Source organism: Lactuca virosa, chromosome 1 (assembly GCF_052849685.1).
Source record: "Lactuca virosa cultivar CGN04683 chromosome 1, Lactuca_virosa_CGN04683_v6, whole genome shotgun sequence".
NCBI lineage: Eukaryota > Viridiplantae > Streptophyta > Magnoliopsida > Asterales > Asteraceae > Lactuca > Lactuca virosa.
The window spans coordinates 153,851,773-153,874,092 of record NC_136426.1 but is presented as its reverse complement, the minus strand read 5'-3'; positions in this window follow the sequence as shown (position 1 = coordinate 153,874,092).

The window sequence follows — 22,320 nt, the reverse complement described above, 5'->3', positions numbered from 1 at the left end:
ATCCCACATGGCAATTAAGGTGATATATTAATCCCTTTATTGTGCATTAATGGGACTGGAAATCATGCTTCACTTCCTCTATCTCCTCCAATAATTCTCCCTAACCCACAAGTTCAAGGACTTGAAAAGTCCAAGGTCACTCAAGCCCTATTGGAAAGGTCTATATGCACCCACATCTTGGAGATGAAGTCATATATAGACAGGTCGGGAGAGTTGGGTGTCAAATTTTCAAGGAAGTTGGCTGTTGACTGGGTTCTTCAATCACTTCCTAAGTCACATAGTGGGTTCTTTAAGGACTACTATGTGACGGACCATGACATGACCCTTAATGATCTTATCTATTTGCTTGATGCTGCTGAATCATCAATGATTTGGAGCACTAGTAAAGCAAATTTGATTGGAAGATCTACTTCTCAAAACTTACATCGACATTGACATTGGTAACATTGGAAGTCCATAAAAGATTTCTCTTCCCAATGGAAAGGGATCGGCCATAGTCAACTGAGTTGACCAAATGATAAAGAGAAAGGATAAATCTGAGATAGTCCCGTGTACCATTACCAAAGAGTCCATATGTTTCGTTTTGCCAAGAGAAGGGGCATTGGTTGCGAAGCTGCCCAAATTTACCTGATAGTCTGTAAGGATGGTAAAGTCAAAAAGTTTTGACTCTGCTTCATGTAAGTCCACTATCTAACTCTATTAAGTTCCTATTTCGAGATTCTTATTACATGACGTGAATAGGTCGCATCTTGATGTTTTGTAGAATCGAAGGAAGCTTAAAAGAAGAATAAGCTGATTCTGATCGCGAAGATGGATTTCGATCGCATGGTTCGAAGATCAGAATTTGAGCTGCTGCTTAAGAGTTATGATAAATTTCTTGGGAATAGATAACAACATGTTTTTTGTTTTTAAATACATTGTAAGGATAAATTTTTCCGCAAGTTTTAAAATAAAAGAAAATTTTTTGACTTTATTTATTTTAAGTTTCCTGATAATTGCATTATGATTCCATTAATAGCAATATTGGAAAATGAATTTGATTCCTTCTTGGTAGTGTCATAATTTACCAAATAAGGAAAGATTCTCATCACCCAAGCTTCAGTTGGATAGAAACTTGGAATCATGCAATTGGTATTGTATGATGAATGAGAACTTTTCGTCTTTGGGAAATTAAGATTGATTCCTTGTTCATATGTATATATGAGTCAAGTGAAGGACTATAGGACCGGGTACACTTGGTTGTGCGCTGGTCAGGTCCACCACAAAGAACGATAAGACGATTCGTCATGATTTACTAAAGTTTAGTAAATATGGTTGTGCTTACAAGTTTAAGTGTAATTCTGAAACATTGGAAAAAGTTTCAATGTAAGGCAGAACGAATGAGAAGAATCAAATTAGGCAGAAAGATAAAAGTTTCTTCAATCTGAAAAGATGGGAGAGCATTTTAGTATCGTGTTTTATGATGATCTTAATGTTTATGGAAAACCATATCACAATTGATTCTCTAAGGACATCTTAGTGCATTTGTATGAGTAAGAAGAGGAATCGTGAATTGTTAAAATGGTTGAATCAAAAGATGGATCATACTTCGTTCCAAAAAACAAGTCTTAGAGTCATACTCCAAGATTGTAAGTTGAGTAACATAATCTAAAGAAGGTTTATAACACTTGTCAAATATAGAGTAAAATGTTTTCTTACTCTTGTACATTTGAATTTGGTAAGTTGTGATGTCTTGGATAAGACAAAGACCAATTATGACCAATTGTGTGAAATGTTTGTCTTTATAAGAATCCGCACTAACTCTTGAATATTTGTTTGTTTGTCAAGGAATGGTTCTTGACAAGAGAATCTTATATGTTAAGAGGACAGTGGGAGTCTTAAAGGTCTTGAATGTTTCAAGAGCTGATCAAGAATGAAACCTATTATTTATCACTGGCACACGACTTGAGGTTTGTAACCTATCGTGCTGACATAATTCTTGTTTCTGTGCCTATTCCAGTTAAAGTTGACTATGTATGTGAGTTCTATGAGTTCTCAATTGTGTGCATAACAACTTGGAGGCTATGGTAGGCCCTTGTGCTGCCAGGTGGCAAGAAATTAAGATTGAACAAGTTCAGTCCATATGAGTTTGGATTTATGACAAATTCACATGGATAGAAACACATACACCTTAAAATCTAAGTGTCATAAGGTTTCTCTCCGATTCATGAAAATGATGGTGAGGAAACGCTTTCACTAAGTAGATTTTAAGTAGATAGCAATTGTGATATTTGCATTCTAAAAGACGTTAGTGGAGCGTGTGTGGTTAACCGGCACACTAACATGGACTTTTGAGAATGGAAAAAGGTCTAAACATTATGATTACGGCATGCCTCTTCATAATTGTTTAGACACACATGTAGGCTATCTAAGGAAAGGTGTATGAGTTTGAGAAGCCTAGATAAAGTTTTATCGAAGCATCTCGTATCATAAATCTAAACTTTGTTAAGAAAGTGGACAAAGTGTTGATTTCTAGAAGTCCAGCTGATTTCTAAGTACATGTCAGAGCTAGTGGGAGCATAAGTGTTATGCTAGTAAGATAATAATTATTATGCTAGTGGGAGCATACTTAATTATGGAAAATATTGCAAGTTAGCAATGTTATTTATAGAAAACAAAAGTTTCAATTTGTGAAGATGTAGGGGTTGAAAAAGTTGTTTTACTATAATTAAGGGAGAGGATATTAAACTTCATTGTGAGATTTTAATCAAATTTAGTCATGGTTACATTATTTGCGTTCTAAAATTCGATTATGATTACGACATCCCTTTTCATAATCTGAATTATGAGAACATGGCAAATAGAAATAGAAATATTATAGCAAAAGACTGGTCTAGTATCATGTCTTTAATTGAGACATCATGAATCGTGTCCCATATGCTTCGGATATAGGATCGATTACATGTGCTGTAATATTCATCCCTTCTAAATTTTCCAAATGCCTGGGGCATTAAGAGAGAAAAAGTACTAGAATCGGATATGACTAAAATGATTAAGCAATTGTCGAGGACAATCTGAAGTTTACCAAAGATTGTTTGCTCATGGACAGTTGGAAGTATAGCGTAAATTTTGGAAGGACCATATTGACGTATTTTGAAAAGAGGCAACTCTTGTTCACAAGTGATAGTCAAAATGAGAATATGGAAATGTTTCCATAGGTGGAAGTTGTTCTTCAAATCTGTGTAAGACTAGAAAACTTAATGCAAGAAGGATGTTCAAAGGAATGTACTTTGAATGTGAGACTTCATTTCCATGGAATTGCTCTCCATTGGAATACTTTGTAATGTCTGTTGCCGAGTCTTTGTGACTTTTGTGCATAGTCATTACAAGAGGATCAATGCATATTAGTTTAGAATCTAACAGATTTCTATAAATGCTGAGAGTCCTGTATTTTTACATTTAAAATAAGGATTTGGGACTGTGAAATGAGCATCATTAAAATGTTGTCGATTGATCTATTTCACAAAGTAAGGACCGTAGACAAACATAGTATGCATGCTTGGAGCATGGCATAGCTACTGTTTAAACATAGTGTGCATGCTTGGAGCATGGCATAACTATTGTTTTAATTCAAGTATTAAGTTGATAAACCGAAACATATACAATGAACAATGAGTAATCAATATGACTCAAAAGTGTTTGAGCCATATAGGATTAGTATTATTCTTGTGTTTCACTTTGCATGTTTTGACTTCCCGAATAACTAGGTTATTTTTCCCGAATAACTAGGATGTTCAAACCATCCACAGTCGATAATACATTGGAAGTAGGTATTAAGGCAAGGCTGTCAGGAATGGGTCTGTAGTTTGTCTGGGACAAATTGTCTGCAGTATTCATGAGTGCTCTTGGAATAAGATTCGAGTATTGGATTAAACCCACGCTCATTTGACTCACTTCATGGATTTTATCACGAGTGATCATGAGACGATAATATCTTATATTCTTCAAACGGAGAGATATGAGTTGCAGTCTACAAGTCGGTTGCACATTGATAATGTGAAAACGCACCAGTAATTTGGTGTTATAAAACACATTGTTGTGTGTGATTTGGTGCGTAAATAGAGCAATCATATGAGTTAAATTTTATCCATTCCTTTTACCCTTAGAGGGATAAAAGCGATATCTGTGGGGCCCTCGATGATTTAGTGATGACAACCATAAGTGCTCGGCCGGGCCTGGACTGACTTGATTTGTTCAATTAGTTGGTCGTCATAAATCAGAAATCGGGAAACAACAGATGAACAGAGAGAATGATTGTAATCAATGTCTCAGTCCATATGATATCTAGAATGGAGGAATGTATGATCCCTTATCTAATGGGCACGTCATTGATTAGGTCAGAGTTCGAAAATGGCTTTTAAGAGCTACGATTGCTAGTCGGGATCTTGGAGTCATACTTGCAATAATAGTTTTAGACTTATCCAAGTGGGACTGTTGGATTAGATGTCTAAGCCCATAACTATTGTTGGTATGTACTCGACCCGAGAGTAACATGGTCCATTTGGGTTGCATAACACCAGGACAATTTGTTAGGATGGACTCTTGAGAGAAGGTTATATACGATTTGTTAATATATTATAAGTTATAATATATTAATATGAAGTCATATGTTTTAATTAGTATTGATGAAGAATTAATTTAGAATTAATTTAGTGATCAAAAGAGACTAATTAAATCTATGGGGACTAATTATGGTAATTAGTTATATTTATATGTGTTGGGCGTATGATCCATGTTGGACCAAGTTTATGTATGGATACATAAAGAGTTGGGCCACATGAACCGTGGATCATAAAACCCATGGGTGTGGATTTGGGTTATACCCATGACCCTTGGAATTCACCACGTATAAATATGCATTCCTATGCCCAAAATCGCCACTTGTAACCTACATGAAGATCTTGGAGAAATATGGAGGTTTTTGGGTGCATGGAATTCTCTCTCAAGTTTCACCTTTGTCCTAGGTGAGTTGTGATTCCATTTGAGGTGCAACACTTGGGGCACTAAGTTCTTAAAGGCCAAAGTCTTTCAAGCAAAACCAAATACATCAAGACTTCAAGCCACATAAAAGGTATGTTACTCTAAACTAGTATCTTGTATGGTATATGACAATTTCATGCTAGTTATAGGCTTAATACCTTGGAAATACCTTTGCATGTATAATTAGTGAAAACATAGATCCAAGGTATTTAGGGTTGTATGTGCACCATAGGATGTTGTAGTATACAAAACCCAACAGTATTTGCGTGATAGAATGCTAGGAGAGATGCCTTTGTATACCTATTGTATGAGCTTGTAGAGTTCCATGCTAGTACTGATCAGTCAGTGATAGTATGGCCTGATTAGGTTATGCCTAGTTTTGATTACTTGATGCTTGAATTTTGCTTGCTTCATGCTTTTAGGAGTTCTCACTAACTTCAGCTAACTAGTAAGCGAATATGCTAAGTTACATACAATTTAGACCAGATAATTTTAGAAGGTTAGGTTTTAACTCTATTGCGCAGTTCTCGTTTGAGTCCAACCGTTGTAGTGTGAGACCTTTCATTCGAAGAATTATTTGGTGTCGATGATATGTAATTGTATTCGTGAGCCAGTTAGAGGGTGTTAGAGGGGGTTCCTTCTATAGCTGATGGCGGAGAGTGGTGTGGTGATTGCCCTAGGGAAGCCTAGGAAGAGATTTAGCGCTGGGAGCCTTGTCTTGTTAAGGGTTGTAACTATGGATTTCAGACGACTGGTGGATTAACCTGATATGTGATGCTTTGTAGCCTAAGAGGGATTGGATTTTTATGCTAGATTTGGAATCTTCCTGGTAGGAAGTAGGATTGGGATGTTCTCCACTTTGGCTGTGACTGGGAGTGTTACTGCACGAATGCTACTTGCTTTGTGATTTGTGGAACTCTTAAGTGATATGATTTAACTATTGAGTGAGTATGTTAAGTCACATGTGGCAAGGGTTGAATAATCTCAGAGTGATGGATTTGTCCCTATTGCGCAGCTCTCGTTTGAGTCCAATCGTTGTAGGGATGAGTCTTTTAATCGAAGGATTATCTAAGCTTTCTTACATGTGATTGTATTCATGAAGTAGTTAATTGACATTGTTGAGATTTCTTCAGCAGTTGATGGTAGGGCGAGGTCGGAACCTAGGAAAGCCTAGGAATCCTTCAGTGGGTTTAGTTGTGCTATTAAGCAAGCTTTTGGTGTATTTTTCGATAAGGTGACTTCGAGAATTCAAGATGATTCTTAAGCAAAGTATGGATAGGTGTGGAAGGTAGTATTGGGCCCGTAGTACTTAAGGCACATGATCCATACTCAAATCAGGGAGAGTCTTGGGGAATCTAGGAAGCCTGTAGGTGATGGGTTTTGAGCATTCTAACACTCCTAAGTGTACATGCAACCCTAAATACCTTGGATATATGTTTTCTCTATTATACATGCAAATATGATTATCCAAGGTATTATCCTAACTAGCATACCAAAACATTGATATTAGGATAATAAAATAGATAGCATACATACCTTGTTGTTGTTGCTTGACTCCATGAAGCTTGAGAGCCTAGTGCCCCAAGTGTGACACCTCAAATGGTTCACACAACATCATGAACTCTTGGAATAACCATGAGAAGAAGACATACATGTTCAAATCGGCTAGCCCTCAAAACATGTATCACTAGTGCCAATTTCTTGAACTAAAGGGGTTCTTATATAGTGTGGCTATTAGGGTTACACCATGTAACTCATGACTTTACCCATTCCTTATGCTCCATGGGTTTTAACCTCCATGGAGTATCCATGGATCACCACATGGGTTAAACCCAACATAAAGGAATCTTGGATCATAAGCCCACATAGATAAGAATGAATGATTTACACAATCAATCCCCATATATTTAATTAGTCTCTTTTTGATCACTAAATTAAATCCAAATTAATTCTTGATCAATACTAATTAAATAACATGATTTCATATTAATATATTAGAACTTATAATATATTAATATGTCACAAAATGTCTTTTCCTCATAAACGGTCTATCCAAATGTTCCGATGCCATGCAACCCAAATGGACCATGCCGAGTCGGGTCAAGTACATACCAATTATAGTTATGGACTTAGACACTAATCCAACAGTCTCCCACTTGGATAAGTCTAAAACTATTATTGCGTATGACTTCAGGAACCAACTGGCAATCGTAGCTCTCAAAAACCGCTGTCGAACTCTGACCTTGTAGATGAACTCTGACCTTTGTCAATGACTTGTCCATTAGATAAGGGATCATATATTCCTCCATTCTAGATATCATATGGACTGAGACATGGATTATAATCATTCTCTCTGTCCATTTGTTGTTTCCCGATTTCCGATTTATGACGATTGACTAATTGAACAAATCAAATCAGTCCAGGCCCGGCCGAGCACTTACATTTGTCATCACCAAATCATCGAGGGGCCCACATATATCGCTTTTATCCCGAAGGTAAAAGGAATGGATAAACTTCGACTCATATGGCTTGTTCTACTACTTGTTGAATTATACACAAAGGCACGTTTTATAACACCGAGTTACCGAATGCGTTTTCGTGCAATCAATGTACAACCAACTCATAGTAACAACTCATATCTCTAGGTTTGAAGAATATAAGATATTATCGTCTCATGATCACTCGTGATAAAATCCATGAAGTGATTCCAATGAGCGCGGGTTGAATCCAATACTCAGAACTTATGAGCACTCATGAGTGTTGTAGCCCCTTGTCCAACATCTTAAACCTCTACAAGCCAACCCATGACAGTCTTGATTCATATCTACTTCCAACATATGACCGACTGTGGATAGTTTGAATAACTTAGTCAATCAGGAAGAACGACCTAGTTATTCTGGAAGTCAAAACATGCAAAATGAAACACAATAATAATAGAATTTAATATGGTATCAAAACCTATGAACATAAATAAAACACCTTTTATTTATCACCATATGATTACACATTATTCATTGTATACTGTTTCAGCTATCAACTTTATTCTTGAATTTAAAACAATAGTTGTCCCATGCTCCAAGCATGTACACTATGTTTTCTAAACACTAGTCATGCCATACACCAAGTATGCATACTATGTTTGTCTATGATCTTCACTTTGTGAATTAGATCAATTGAACATAACTCCAATGATCCTCTTTCACAGTCCCAAATCCTTACTGCAAATGCAAGAATTCCAAATTCATGCCATTTACTGAATCTGTTAGATTCTAAACTTATATGCATTGATCCTCTTGTAATGATTATGCACAGAGTCAGAAAGACTTGACAACAACCATTACAGATCATTCCAAAGGAGATCAGCTCCTTGGAAACATCCTTCTTGCATTAAGTTTCCTAATCTTACACAGATTGAATAATTTCTAACTTTAAAACATTTCCAGATTCCATTTTGACTATCACTTCTGAACAAGAGTTGCCTCCTTACAGATTATGTCAATATGGTCCTTCCAGAATTATCACTATACTTCCAACTGTCCTTGAGCAACCAATCTTTGGTAAACCTTAGATTGTCCTCGACAATTGTTTAATCCTTTTAGTCATATCCAATTCTAGACCTTTTCCCTTCTAAATGCACCAGGCATTTGGAAAATTTAGAAAGGATGAATATAGCACATGAAATCGATCCTATATCCGAAGCATATGGGACACGAGTCATGATGTCTCACATCAAGACTAAACCAGTCTTTTGCTATAACATTTCCATTTCTATTTGCCAAGTTCTCATAATTCAGATTATGAAAAGGGATGCCGTAATCATAATCGAATTTTAGAACGCAAATAATGGACCCATATATAGAATTTCCTTATGTTGAGTCATTCCAACATGAAATTCATATATATATCCTTGACTAAATACGACTTAAAATCTCAATCTAAGCTTTTAAAATTGAAATGAAGTATAATTTCCTCTCCCTTAATTATAGCAAAACAACTTTTTCAACCCCTGCAGCCTCACGAATTGAAACTTTTGTTTTCTATAATTAACATTGCTAACTTGCAATCTTTATCATAATTATCATGCTCCCACTAACATGATGATTATTAGCATAACACTCATGCTCCCACTAGCTTTGACATGTAAATAGAAATCAGCTGGACTTCTAGAAATCAATACTTTATTGACTTTCTTACCAAAGTTCAGATTTCTGATACTAGATTGCTTTGATAAAACTTTATCAATATCATACACCTTATCTTAGATAGCTCACAGGTGTGTCTAAACAATTTTAAGAACTATGAAAAGGGATGCCGTAATCATAGTCTCGATTGTTTAGACCTTTACCACTTCTCACAAGTCCATGTTAGTGTGCTGGTTAACCACACACGCTCCACTAACGACTTTGAGAATGCAAATATCACAATTGCTATCTAGCTAAAATCTACTTAGTGAAAGTGTTTCCTCACCATCATTTTCATGAATCGGAGAGAAACCTTATGACACTTAGATTTTATGGTGTATGAGTTCCTATCCATATGAATTTTGTCAAAACCATAATCACAAGACAAGGTTACTGACAAATCCACACTTATATGGATTAAACTTGTGCAATCTTAAATTCTTGCCATTTGGCAGCTCAAGGGCCTGCCATTGCTTCCAAGTAGTTGTGCAACCAATTGAGAACTCTCACAACTCCTATGCAAAGCCAACTTGAATAGGCACAGACATGTCGACACGATAGGTTATAAACCTCAAGTCGTGTGCTAGTGAAGAACTTCAGGTTTTACTCTTGATTAGTTCTTGAGACTTTCAAGACCTTTAAGACTCCCACTGTCCTCTTGACATATAAGACTTTCTTGTCAGATATTCAAGAGATAGTGTGGATTCTAATCAAGATAAACACTTCACACAATTGGCCTTAGTTGGTCTTTGTTTTATCCAAAACATCACAACTTACCAATTTCAAATGTACAAGAGTAGAAAACTTTTACTCTTACATTTGACATGTGTTTTAAACCTTCTCTAAGACATGTCACTCATGTTACAATCTTGGAGTATGACTCTAAGACTTGTATTGGAACGAAGTATGACTCATCTTCTTGATTTAACCATTTCAACAATTCAAGATTCCTCTTCTTAGTCATAAGAATGCACTAAGATTTCCTTAGAGAACTAATTGTGCCATGGTTTCTTAATCATTAAGATGATCACAAAAACTGATACTAAAGTACTCTCCCATCTTTTCAGATTTGAGAAACTTTTATCTTTCTGCCTAATTTGATTCTTCTTATTCGCTCTGCCATACATTGGATCTTTTCCAATGTTTCAGAACTACACTTAAGCTTGTAAGTGTAACCATATTTACTAAACTTTAGTAAATAATGACGAATAGTCTTAACAATCTTTTGTGGTGGACTTGACCAGTGCACAAGAATGTGTACTCGATCCCTTAGTCCTTCACTTGAATCACATATACATGTGAACAAGGAACTAGTCTTAATTTTCCAAAGATGAAAAATTCTCATCCATCATACTATACAACTTGCATGATTCCAAGTTTCGGTCCAATTGAAACTTGGGTGATGAGGATCTTTCCTTATTTGGTAAATTTAGACATTATCACAAATGAAAGAATCAATTTCATATTTCCACTCTTGCTATTAATGGAATCATATAAGCAACAATTTTTTCCTCAAATGCCATTGTAAGGATATTTTAAAATAAATAAATAAAATCATCATTTTTCCTTTTATTTTAAAAAACTTTGCGGAAAAACTATCCTTACAATGCAAAAGCACATGAAAACTTTGTTGTTATCTAATCCTATGCAATATATTTTAACTCCTAAGATGTAGCTTAAGAATCCGATCTTCAAACTATGCGATAGAAATCCATCTACGCGATCAGATTCAGCATAATCTTTCTTTAAGTTTCTTCACTTTTTTCTTTGATTCTTAAAACATCAACATGTGACCCAGTCACATCATGTATCAAGAATCTCAGAATAGAAACTTAGTAGAGTTAGATAGTGGACTTTACCTGAAGTAGAGTCAAACTTATTGACTTTAACATCCTTAGGTAAATTTGGCAGCTTCGCAACTAATGCCCTTTTCTTTGGCAATGGACCCTTGATAATGGGACTATCTCAGACTTAGCCTCTCTCTTTACCATTTGGTCAACCGAGTTGACTATGTCCGATCCCTTTCCATTGGGAAGAGAGAGCTTTACTGGATATCCAATGTCATCATTGTCAATGTCCATAAAGTTTTAGGAAGTTGATCTTAGCAAATAGATAAGATCATTAAGGGTCTTGTCATAGTCTATTTCATAGGAGTCCCAAAGGAACTCACTATGTGACTTAGAAAGTGATTGATCATCAGCTTCCTCTAGACTTTGACACCCAACTCTCCCGGCTTGTCAATATGTGACTACATCTCCAAGATGTGATCACACATAGACCTTTGCTTGCCAATAGGGCTTGAGTGACCTTAAACTTTTCAGGAACTTGTGGGTTAGGGAGAATAATTGGAGGAGGTGAAAGAAGTATGATTTCCATGGGACATCATCTTCATTTAGGAAAGCTTGTTTCAAGAGATTTGGGAAGATCATCTTTTGGGAGATATTCAAGATAATCTTTTGGGAGATATTCAAGAGAGTTGATTTAAAGTCCTTAATATAACACCCAATATGAAATATTAAGGCTAGGACCCAACAACCTATTTATAACTGGAAGAGGGATGCCGTAATCCAAGTTATAAAATAGTTGAAGGTAGGTAAATGACGATTTACCAATTTCCACCATGAAAAAACGAAATATAATTAAGTTTTAATTGGATTTGAAACTCCTAGATCTTTTGAGATACATTGAACTTTCAATGGCATGTTTGAATCTCGATTGTGCCCTCTCAAGTTTGTGACTGGGATGCCGAGGATCACAAACAAGGTGTGAATAACCATGCAAATTGACTTGGTACCCTTAACTTTATCACCTAATCGATGTGCCGGTTAACCATACACGCTCCACCGATCTATAATAGAGTCAAGTTACCCTTTGCCACTCTTACTAGTCCTTATTAGTGTGCCGGTTAACCACACACGCTCCACTAATGACTTGGTAAGGTACAAAGTGTAATTTCATGGGTTAGCACCTTTTCACATTTTCCTAAGTAACTAAGATTGGGAATGTATAAGTGTTTAGTTACTTAGTATTTATCATTAATACTTTTAATGAAGGGAGAATTATAGTCCTTTCCTACCCGTTCGGCTAACGACCCTCCACCAGTCAAGGAAGCGGTGGGTGAGAGTGGACACCCATTAAACTGCCATTTTATAGGCAGTAACCTTATACCCCCTTATAGACCGGCTTCGTGAATGAGGCTTACTAACGGTAAGATTGACTTTATCTTATACATATCTATATAATTAAAATTATAATAATAGTATAAGGGTTTGAATTTAACTTTTAAAATTCTAAGGGCTAACTTGGAATTAAAGTATTCATAAGTGAAACTTTTCAAATTCCAAAACTTGAGGGCAAGTTTTGAAACTATTCAAAACTAATTAATTCCATAACTTATATGTTTAAATTAGTTTTAATTAAAAAACTCTTCAAGTTCCATAACTTGAGGACAAGTTATGGAAGACTTTAAACTAATAAAAGAATGTAACTTTTCTTTATTTTGTAATTTATGGAATTAATTAAGGTTACACATTTTATTACTTAATGAAGTGACTCTTGAACCTCCATAACTTGAGGACAAGACTCTTCATTTTTGTAACCATTACCAACTTTTATGAGTTTTATGAAACTTAAATGTGACTTTTCATATAACTTGAGGACAAGTTACAAAAACACATTTTAGAATCAACTCTTAGATTAAAATGGATTGAAAACACATAATCAATTAACTTTTCTATTAATCTAAGCAACTCATAAGAACAAGATAATTTAATCAAACTTTTTCATGTAATTAGCCTAATCACTAAACTAATACAAAACATGAATCTATTGACAATTATCTTTGAAATTGGATTAGTATGAACATTACCACATCAAAAACAGGATTATAGGTTCAAAAACAGCTTATGGTAATGTTCCTAGTCCATTTCTAGCCAAAAAACTCGAAGATATGCTGTCAGGGGCTCCTACTCGTCGAGTGTATCAACCTACTCGTCGAGTATGATGATTTTCTTCATGGACTCGGCGAGTTCATCAGTGGACTCGGCGAGTCCAGTGCCCAGAATGCCCGAAATTCGACTTTTTCAGCATTTTTCAGCAATTTGCATCAAGTATAATTGAAAACAAGCCTAGGCTCTGATACCACTGATGGGTTTTGAGCATTCTAACACTCCTAAGTGTACATGCAACCCTAAATACCTTGGATCTATGTTTTCTCTATTATACATGCAAATATGATTATCCAAGGTATTATCCTAACTAGCATACCAAAACATTGATATTAGGATAATAAAATAGATAGAATACATACCTTGTTGTTGTTGCTTGACTCCATGAAGCTTGAGAGCCTAGTGCCCCAAGTGTGACACCTCAAATGGTTCACACAACATCATGAACTCTTGGAATAACCATGAGAAGAAGACATACATGTTCAAATCGGCTAGCCCTCAAAATATGTATCACTAGTGCCAATTTCTTGAACTAAAGGGGTTCTTATATAGTGTGGCTATTAGGGTTACACCATGTAACTCATGACTTTACCCATTCCTTATGCTCCATGGGTTTTAACCTCCATGGTGTATCCATGGATCACCACATGGGTTAAACCCAACATAAAGGAATCTTGGATCATAAGCCCACATAGATAAGAATGAATGATTTACACAATCAATCCCCATATATTTAATTAGTCTCTTTTTGATCACTAAATTAAGTCCAGATTAATTCTTGATCAATACTAATTAAATAACATGATTTCATATTAATATATTAGAACTTATAATATATTAATATGTCACAAAATGTCTTTTCCTCATAAACGGTCTATCCAAATGTTCTGATGCCATGCAACCCAAATGGACCATGCCGAGTCGGGTCAAGTACATACCAATTATAGTTATGGACTTAGACACTAATCCAACAGTAGGGTGAGGAACCTTGGGTATGTTCTGAACATTTGCATGTTTGATTTTCAGCATAGTGACGCGCACTTAGGAAGGAGGTTCAGGTTAGGATTCCGGCCCACGTGCAGGTACTAGGCCGATCGACGAGCGCATGCGGGATTTCATCTCAATGGAGATTACCCGCGGTATTTTGGAGTGGGCTCCTGTGATCTTTGGTTCGGTCAAGGAGGTGATTTTGGAACTCTTGGATGGTTGTTTGGGGGGGGGGGCTTTTCAGACTGAGGTTGTAGCAGGACAGTTGGGGGCCCATCCGGAGCCCCGAGCTTGTGGTACTCCCGAACCTTCGGGAAAAAGGATCCTACTGCTAGCAAAAAAAATATTTTTAAGAAAATAGTTTTTCTGAAATAAGAAAGGGTGTGGTGCATGAAATCAGCTGAGCTTAAGTAAGTTTTCCAAAATACCCATACATGTATCTCATATGTTTTGATCTATGAACCTATGAATCACATGCTAGTTAGGGCTAAGGATCTGCTCAATTTTTGCATGATAGAATGCTAGGAGAGATGCCTTTGTATGCCTATTGTATGAGCTTGTTGACTTGCATGCTAGTATTGATCAGTCAGTGATAGGATGGCCTAATTAGGTTATGCTTGGTTATGGTTACTTGATGCTCGAATGTTTCTTGCTTTGTGCTTTTAGTAGTTCTAACTAACTTCAGCTAACTAGTAAGCAAATATATTAAGTTACATACTATGGGAACTGAATAATTTTAGAAGGTTAGGTTTTAACTCTAATACGCAACTCTTGTTTGAGTAAAACCGTTGTAGTGTGAGACCTTTCATTCGAAGAATTATATGGATTTAGTGGTATGTAATTGTATTCGTGAGCTAGTTAGAGGGAGTTAGCAGGAGTTCCTCCTAAAACTAATGACGGTTAGTGGTATGAAGTTTTCCCTAGGAAAACCTAGTATGAGATCTAGTGCTGGGAGCCTTCTATGCGAGGGAAAGTGGTACGGATATAAAGTAACTTGGTTAAATCAAGGCAATTCTTTAGAAAAGTACAGATAGATATGGAAGGTAGTATGGGCCCGTACTACTGGGAGCAGAGGATTCGTACTCAATTGAAGGAGAGTTGCGAGGAAACCGGGAAGCTTGTGGAGTTTGTGATTCCCCGATATATATTTCGATTCATATTCAGATGGTTTATATGGTCTATTTTCAGTATGGTGACATTGAGAGGCAGACCTGTTGTCAGTTCTGGTGCTGGTGAGGGTTTAGGCTCAGGAGCTGGAGTCGGGCAACTCGATGAGTAGACTATAGTGTTCATTTCGTCTGAGATTACTCATTGCATTCTTGATCAGACTCATGTGATCTTGGGCACGGTCAAGGAGGGTATTTTGGAGTCTATAGATGGCCGATTGAGCTCGTTTTGTTCTGAGATGATGACACTACACTTTCTTTGAACTTCAGGGAGTTCTGGGTATGTGGAGCTCTGGACAATCATGGGGAGAAGGACCCCATAGCGATTCGTAGGTCGTTAGCAGATGTTGCTAACGCCTTCCATATCAGCCGTTGTCCCGAGGGGGACATGGTCAGACTAGCTTCCTGTCTTTTGAAGGATAGGGCTAGAGACTGGTGGGAGGAGGTAGGATGTGCAGTAGGTGATGATGTGGTTGATGTGATGTCATGGGATGATTTTTCGACCAGGTTTCGAGCTGATTTTGCACCGGTGAATAGATTCATTGCTCCGGCCAAGAATATGATTAATTCGGCATGGGCTACATGAGCCCCTAGTAGTTTACCGGATAAATTGATAAGTCGGGCATTCCCGGCCCACCAAGCGAAACCGGTGGTGTCTTGGTCACGACCAGCTAAAGCTAAAGTTCCATTAAAGAGCGTTTCCACGGGGTAGAACCTCCTCAGGGAATATAAGGTTTTCATGAGGCTAATCTTGAGCCGCCATCCAAGCACGAATACCTTCGTTTAAGAGGACCCAATTCTCTTTCTTTCTGAAATAATTGTTTTACTGAATAATTGTTTTACTATTATATAATGCATTTCTCCACTAGAATCCAACGGAATTTCGAAATGAATAATTTTTGAGGTGCAGCAGTTGGTGCAAGAGTTACAGGATCTCCACCAGACTACAGGGACGGTGCCTGAGATCACCCCAATGTTCCGGGAGAGGGCGCTTCTGGTTCCGCAGTATGTGGCGGATGAGAAGATGAAGAAGGTCTGATATCATGAGATGTTGAGGAGTGACATTCGACAGTTTCTGAGCCGATCCAGCTGCAAGACGCTCGAGGATATGATAGCGCGAGCTAGGGAGAGGGGGGTTGATATGGAGATGGAGAGGTCGAGGAAGTCAGATTTTGTGTCGAGTGTTGAGGGTTCGGGAAAGAGGCCCAAGGTATATGAGTCTAGATCAAGAGGCCATCGGGGATGAAGTTGTTGTGGCAAGTGCAGCAAGGCGCATGAGGGACCGTTCAGGGTTGGTGGTTTTGGATACTTCAAGTGCGGCCGAACGGGTAGTTTCAATAGGGATTGTACTGCTACCAGCACCCCGGTATGTGATCTGATTTGCTTTTATTGCAATCAGAGGGGCCACAAGAAGCCCCATTGTCCGATTTTGGCTGTAACATGACCAGTCTCAGCACCAACTCCTGCAACTCTTCAGATTACTGACGGCCGCCAGGGCCGAGCAGACGCGCTTGTGGCAAAAAGAAGGGCTTTCCAGTTGATGGTTGAGGAGGCGTGTGCGGCTCCCAATGTGGTGAAGGGTATATATCTTATCCTTGTTTCTTTATTTATATTGAATTGCTTGCTTATTTTTATATGTTTTGTTTTAGGATTGTTCTTTGGGAACGGTATTTCTGCATTAGTATTGTTTGATTCGGGGGCTATCTAATCGTTTGTATCACTTGGTCCGAGAAAGAGATTTGCTAGAGCCTTGGGGGAGCTGGATTGTCCTCTAGATGTCAAGATTGTTGATGATAGGTATGTTCGGGTTGCGAGGGTTCATCGGGGTTGTACTCTCCAGTTATGCAGCGAGTAGTATCCGGTTAATTCGTTTCCCATTCCTCTGTGTGGGAACAAGGTTATAGTGGGCATGGATTGGTTGAGCCCTAAAGGGGAAGTGATCAACTATAAGAAGCACTTAGTTCGGGTTCGGTCCCAAAGTGGGGGAGAGTTGGTGATTCATGGGGAGAGACCACATCACGGGCCGATTTTGTGTTCTATAGCGAGGGTCAGACGCTATCTTCAACAGGGTTTCTCCGGTTACGTCGCCTATGTCATGGATACTCGGGATAAGGGTAAGGAGACCGTGGATAATGTGCCTATTGTGCGGGATTAACTAGATATGTTTCCGAAGGATTTTCCTGGGGTGCCTCCGGAGAGGCAGGTTGAGTTCAAGATTGATCTAGTTCCTGGTGCAGCTCCAATAGCCAAAGAACCGTATCGGTTGGCTCCTCCCGAGATGCAAGGGTTGTCTACACAGCTGCAGGAGCTGTTAGACAAGGGGTTTATTAGACCGAGCAGTTCGCCTTGGGGAGCACCTGTCTTGTTCGTGAAGAAGATGGACGGGTCTCATCGTATGTGCATCGACTACCGGGAGCTGAATAAGGTAACAATGAAGAACCGTTATCCCCTCCCGAGGATTGATGATCTTTTCGACCATGTTCAGGGTACATCTTGGGTGTTCAAGATTGATTTGCAATCGAGTTATCATTTGATGCGGGTCATGGATGTGGATGTGTAGAAGAAAACTTTTCAGACTCGATATGGTCATTATGAGTTCGTGGTGATGCCTTTTGGGGTCACCAATGCTTCATCCACGTACATAGATCTCATGAACCGTGTGTGCAGACCGATGCTGGATCGGTCCGTGATTGTATTCATCGATGATATATTGGTTTATTCCAAGACTCAGGAGCAGCACGAGGAGCACTTGAGGGTGGTGCTGGAGAGATTGAGGAGAGAGAGACTTTTCACAAAGTCCTCCAAGTGTGAGTTCTGGTTGCGCGAGGTGCAGTTTCTGGGGCACCTTGTCAACCAGAAGACTATTTCGGTCGATCTGGCCAAGGGCGAGGCTATGATGCAGCGGGAAGTTCCGAGCTCTCCATCTAAGATTCAGAGTTTTATTGGTTTGACTGGTTATTATCGGAGATTCATCAAGGATTTTTCTAAGATAGCTGTTCCTTCGACCCAACTGACCAAGAAGACAGTTACATTTCGTTGGGGGCCTGAGCAGCATACAACTTCCGAGACTCTGAGACAGCGGTTGTTTGAGGCTCCGATTCTGACCCTGCCAAGGGGTGCTGATGATTTCGTGGTTTATTGTGATGCTTCGATCACAGGTTTGGGGAAAGTACTGATGTAGAGGGGTCGCCTGATTGCTAACGCTTTGAGACAGCTGAAGCCTCATGAGGCGAATTATCAAACGCATGATTTGGAGTTGGGGGCATTGTTTTCGCCCTAAATATTTGGCGGCATTACCTTTATGGGGTTCGTTGTACAATTTACACCGATCACAAGAGCTTGAGGTATTTGACGGACCAACTGAATCTGAATATGAGGCAGCGCGATGGTTGGATGTGGTGAAGGATTATTATTACGAGATCCTTTATCACCCGAGAAAGGTCAATGTGGTGGCCGATGCTCTCAGCCGAAAGGAGGTCGCGGCTCCGATCATAGACATATGTTTGAGGATGACCGTGATTACTCCATTGTTGGAGCGGATACGTGAGGTACATGCCGAGGCTATGAAGGAAGAGTACTCAAAGAGCGATTGCATTGTGGGTCAAGTGGCTTCCTTCGATTATGATAGTCGTGGATTGTTGACTCTGCATCGATGAGTTTGGGTTCCGTATTGGGCGGTGGGTGTCAGACTCTGATGGAGGAGGCTCACAAGTCGAGGTTCTCTATTCATTATGGGGTGACGAAGATGTATAGGGATCTTCGTCCTGATTGTTGGTGGCCCTACATGAAGCAGGATGTGGCTTGGTAAGTGGAGCGGTGCTTGACATGCAGAAAAGTCAAAGCTGAGCATCAGCGACCTCACGAAAAGATGCAACCGTTGGAGATTCTCGTATGGAAATGAGAAGACATCACCCTGGATTTTATCACGAAGCTTCCTAGGACTGCACGCGGAGTGGATTCGATATGGTTCGTCGTGGATCGTTTGACCAAGAGCGTGCATTTCATTCGAGTTCAGGAGAGTATTTCTGCAGAGAAATTGGTTGAGGTTTATATTAGAGAGGTGGTGCAACGTCATGGGGTGTCGGTATCAGTGGTTTCCGACAAGGGTGTCCGATTTATTTCCAGGTTTTGGAAGAGGTTTCATTACGAGTTGGGCAGTCGTCACCATTTCAGTACAACATTCCATCCGTAGAATGATGGTCAGGGTGAGCGGACTATTCAGACACTTAAGGATATGCTGCGAGCGTCCATGTTGGACTTTGGAGGGAGTTGGGATACGTATCTTCCATTAGCGGAATTTTCATATAATAACAGTTATCATGTCAGCATTGATCGACCTCCTTTTGAGATGCTCTACGGGAGGAAATGCAATACCCCAATTTGTTGGGGCGAGGTCGGTCAGCGGGTTATGGGGAGTACTGAGGTGGTACTCAAGACCATTGAGCTGATTCAGCAGGTTCGGAGCAGGCTTCAGACAACTCAGATTCGGCATAAGAGTTATGCCGATAGACGCCGGTTATACTTAGAGTTCCAGGTGGGAGATATGGTTCTTCTGAAGGTGTCATCTTGGAATGGTGCCATCCGATTCAGGAAGCGGGGCAAGCCAGGCCCCATGTATATTGGTCCTTTCATGGTTTTGGATCGGGTGGGCCGGGTTGCTTATCGCTTGGATATTCCAGATGAGCCCAGTCAGATTCATAGCACGTTCCACATCTCTCAGCTACGGATGTGCTTAGTGGATGATTCCGCAGTGGTGCCATTGGAGGATATTCAGGTGGAAGATCGCCTGAATTATATTGAAAGACTGGTGACGATTTTGGATCGAAAGACGAAAACCTTGAGGAACAAGGTGGTCTAGTTGGTGAAGGTAAAATGACAGCACCACAAGGGTTTGGAGTGGACTTGGGAGCCTGAGGATGAGATGAGGGAGCACTACCCAGAGTTGTTTGGGGCAGCAGACTTCGACGACAAATTCTAATTCAAGTGGGGGAGAATTGTAACGCTTGAATCCAGGTATGTTTCATTAATGGCCTTTTAGTATTGAATCTTTCAATTTTGATCCTTGGCCAGTACGCGGGGCGTACCAAGTGGTACACTTAGCGTACTAGCTGAAAAGCCAGTACACAAGGCGTACCAAGTGGTACGCTTAGCGTACGGATGCGAGGGTGGGACGAGAATCCAGACACGTACGCGGGACGTACATAAAGGTATGCAGGGGATACGTGAAGTTTAATGAAACCCTAATTTAGGGTGAAGCACCATATATAAACACCTTAGGTCATTAGGGTTGGCCTCTTTAACAGCCCCCAAGCCCTTAAAACCCTAGAAATCGTTCCTTAGCCTCCGTTGTTGTATTTTGAGCTCATTTGTACATTTTGGGTGTGTTTTGGTCCATTTTCAAGAAGAAGGAGTTTGGTACAAGGTTGTTAATAAAGGAAGAGCTTGTGGATCCTGATTCTCTACTCTATTTCTAGCTTGTTTGAGGTAAAAAGCTATGATCTTATTCATTAATGGCTTAGATCTAACATATATGAGTTTTGGTCCCTTTTTGGCCCCATGAATGAGATCTAGTGGTTTGACACCACTCCAGAAGCTATGAGTTGCCACTCTTGATGTTTCTGAGGTTCAAGGTTCATAAAGTTGACACCATTAGGGTTAAGAATAACGCATGCATGAGATTATTCCCATTTAGTGAAAGTAAAATGCTATATCTTGAAGTTGGATCCTTTTTGGGCATGCAAAGTCACCAAGTTAGTGACTTTATGGTTCTAGACACTTATAACGATTCAGATCTGTGGTTTGGACTTCTGGACTTAAGAATTAAGAGCTTAAAGTGGAGTTTGGATTAATGTGTGAGTACGTTGTGCGTACAGGTCTGTACGCGCAACATACAAGCCTTTTTGTGTGTACTCTTGGTGTACAGCTGAGTACGCCTTGTGTACTCAGTCTGGTGGTCTTCGCAAGTTTGGGCTTCAGAATTGGGCTACCTTTTGGGCTTAGTGGCTTAGGGCCTTGTTGGGCATCTGATTGCAAGTGTTTTGGACTAGGAAAATGGTTGGGCTTTAGGGGATTTGTCAGACCAGCAGCCATGGATTTTCAGAGAGATTCAGTAGTCGAGGTGAGTATCGTCACTGGGTTTAGCGGGTCTAAGGCACCAATATCGGCCCTTACTGTTTATGTTAGAATGCTAGGAGTCTGTGTGACCCTTGCATGTGTTATTTGATGCTATGTATACCGGGCGGGGCTCGATGCCGGGCGAGGCCCGATGACTGAAACATATGCTATTTTTTTATGATCATTGTATGTGTTAGCATGATTATGTGATATATATATATATATATATATATATATATATATATTGTATGTGTATAGTTGGTGGGGCCCGATGTCAGGCGGGGCCTAAGAGTAACAGATCTGTACACCGAGCGGGGCTCGATGCTGGGCGGGGCCTGATGGAGGGCGGGGGCCCAATATGTGATTTATTATGTATGGTATGGGGTAGTTCAGGTACTTCTGGTTCCATAGGGAAGAGCTTGGGATGACCGCATCACACACACCGTGTAGTTCCGCTTTTGTAAGTGAGGCACCACATATAAAAGAGGTCGCCAGAAGGAACCTTCTCACACTCCTCGCGGTGACAAATAGTAGAGGTGAACAAGCAGTGGATTAACTGATAAATAGGAGATTGGAAGGCACTCTCCTTTGTTGTTCTGGAAACATAGGTCCCCTTAGTGTGACCCTAGGCCTACAGGTAGTCATACTCCTGTGGTGGATCAGTAATACATTTTTCAAAATAAGCATAAAAATGAGGACTCACAGTCTCCTCAGCTATATAAATCCCTAGATGTCTCCCCAGCTCTATGAGGTTGCAGGAGCGGGATACGCCTCCAAGACGAAAACTAAAGATGGATCTATCAGCCCATCTCGTCGATGCCTTGTTGAAGTAGATTGTAAAAAAGAACTCCCAACATAGCTCTTTGTAGACCACCTCCTAAACCCCAATGACCCGTCACCATCCAT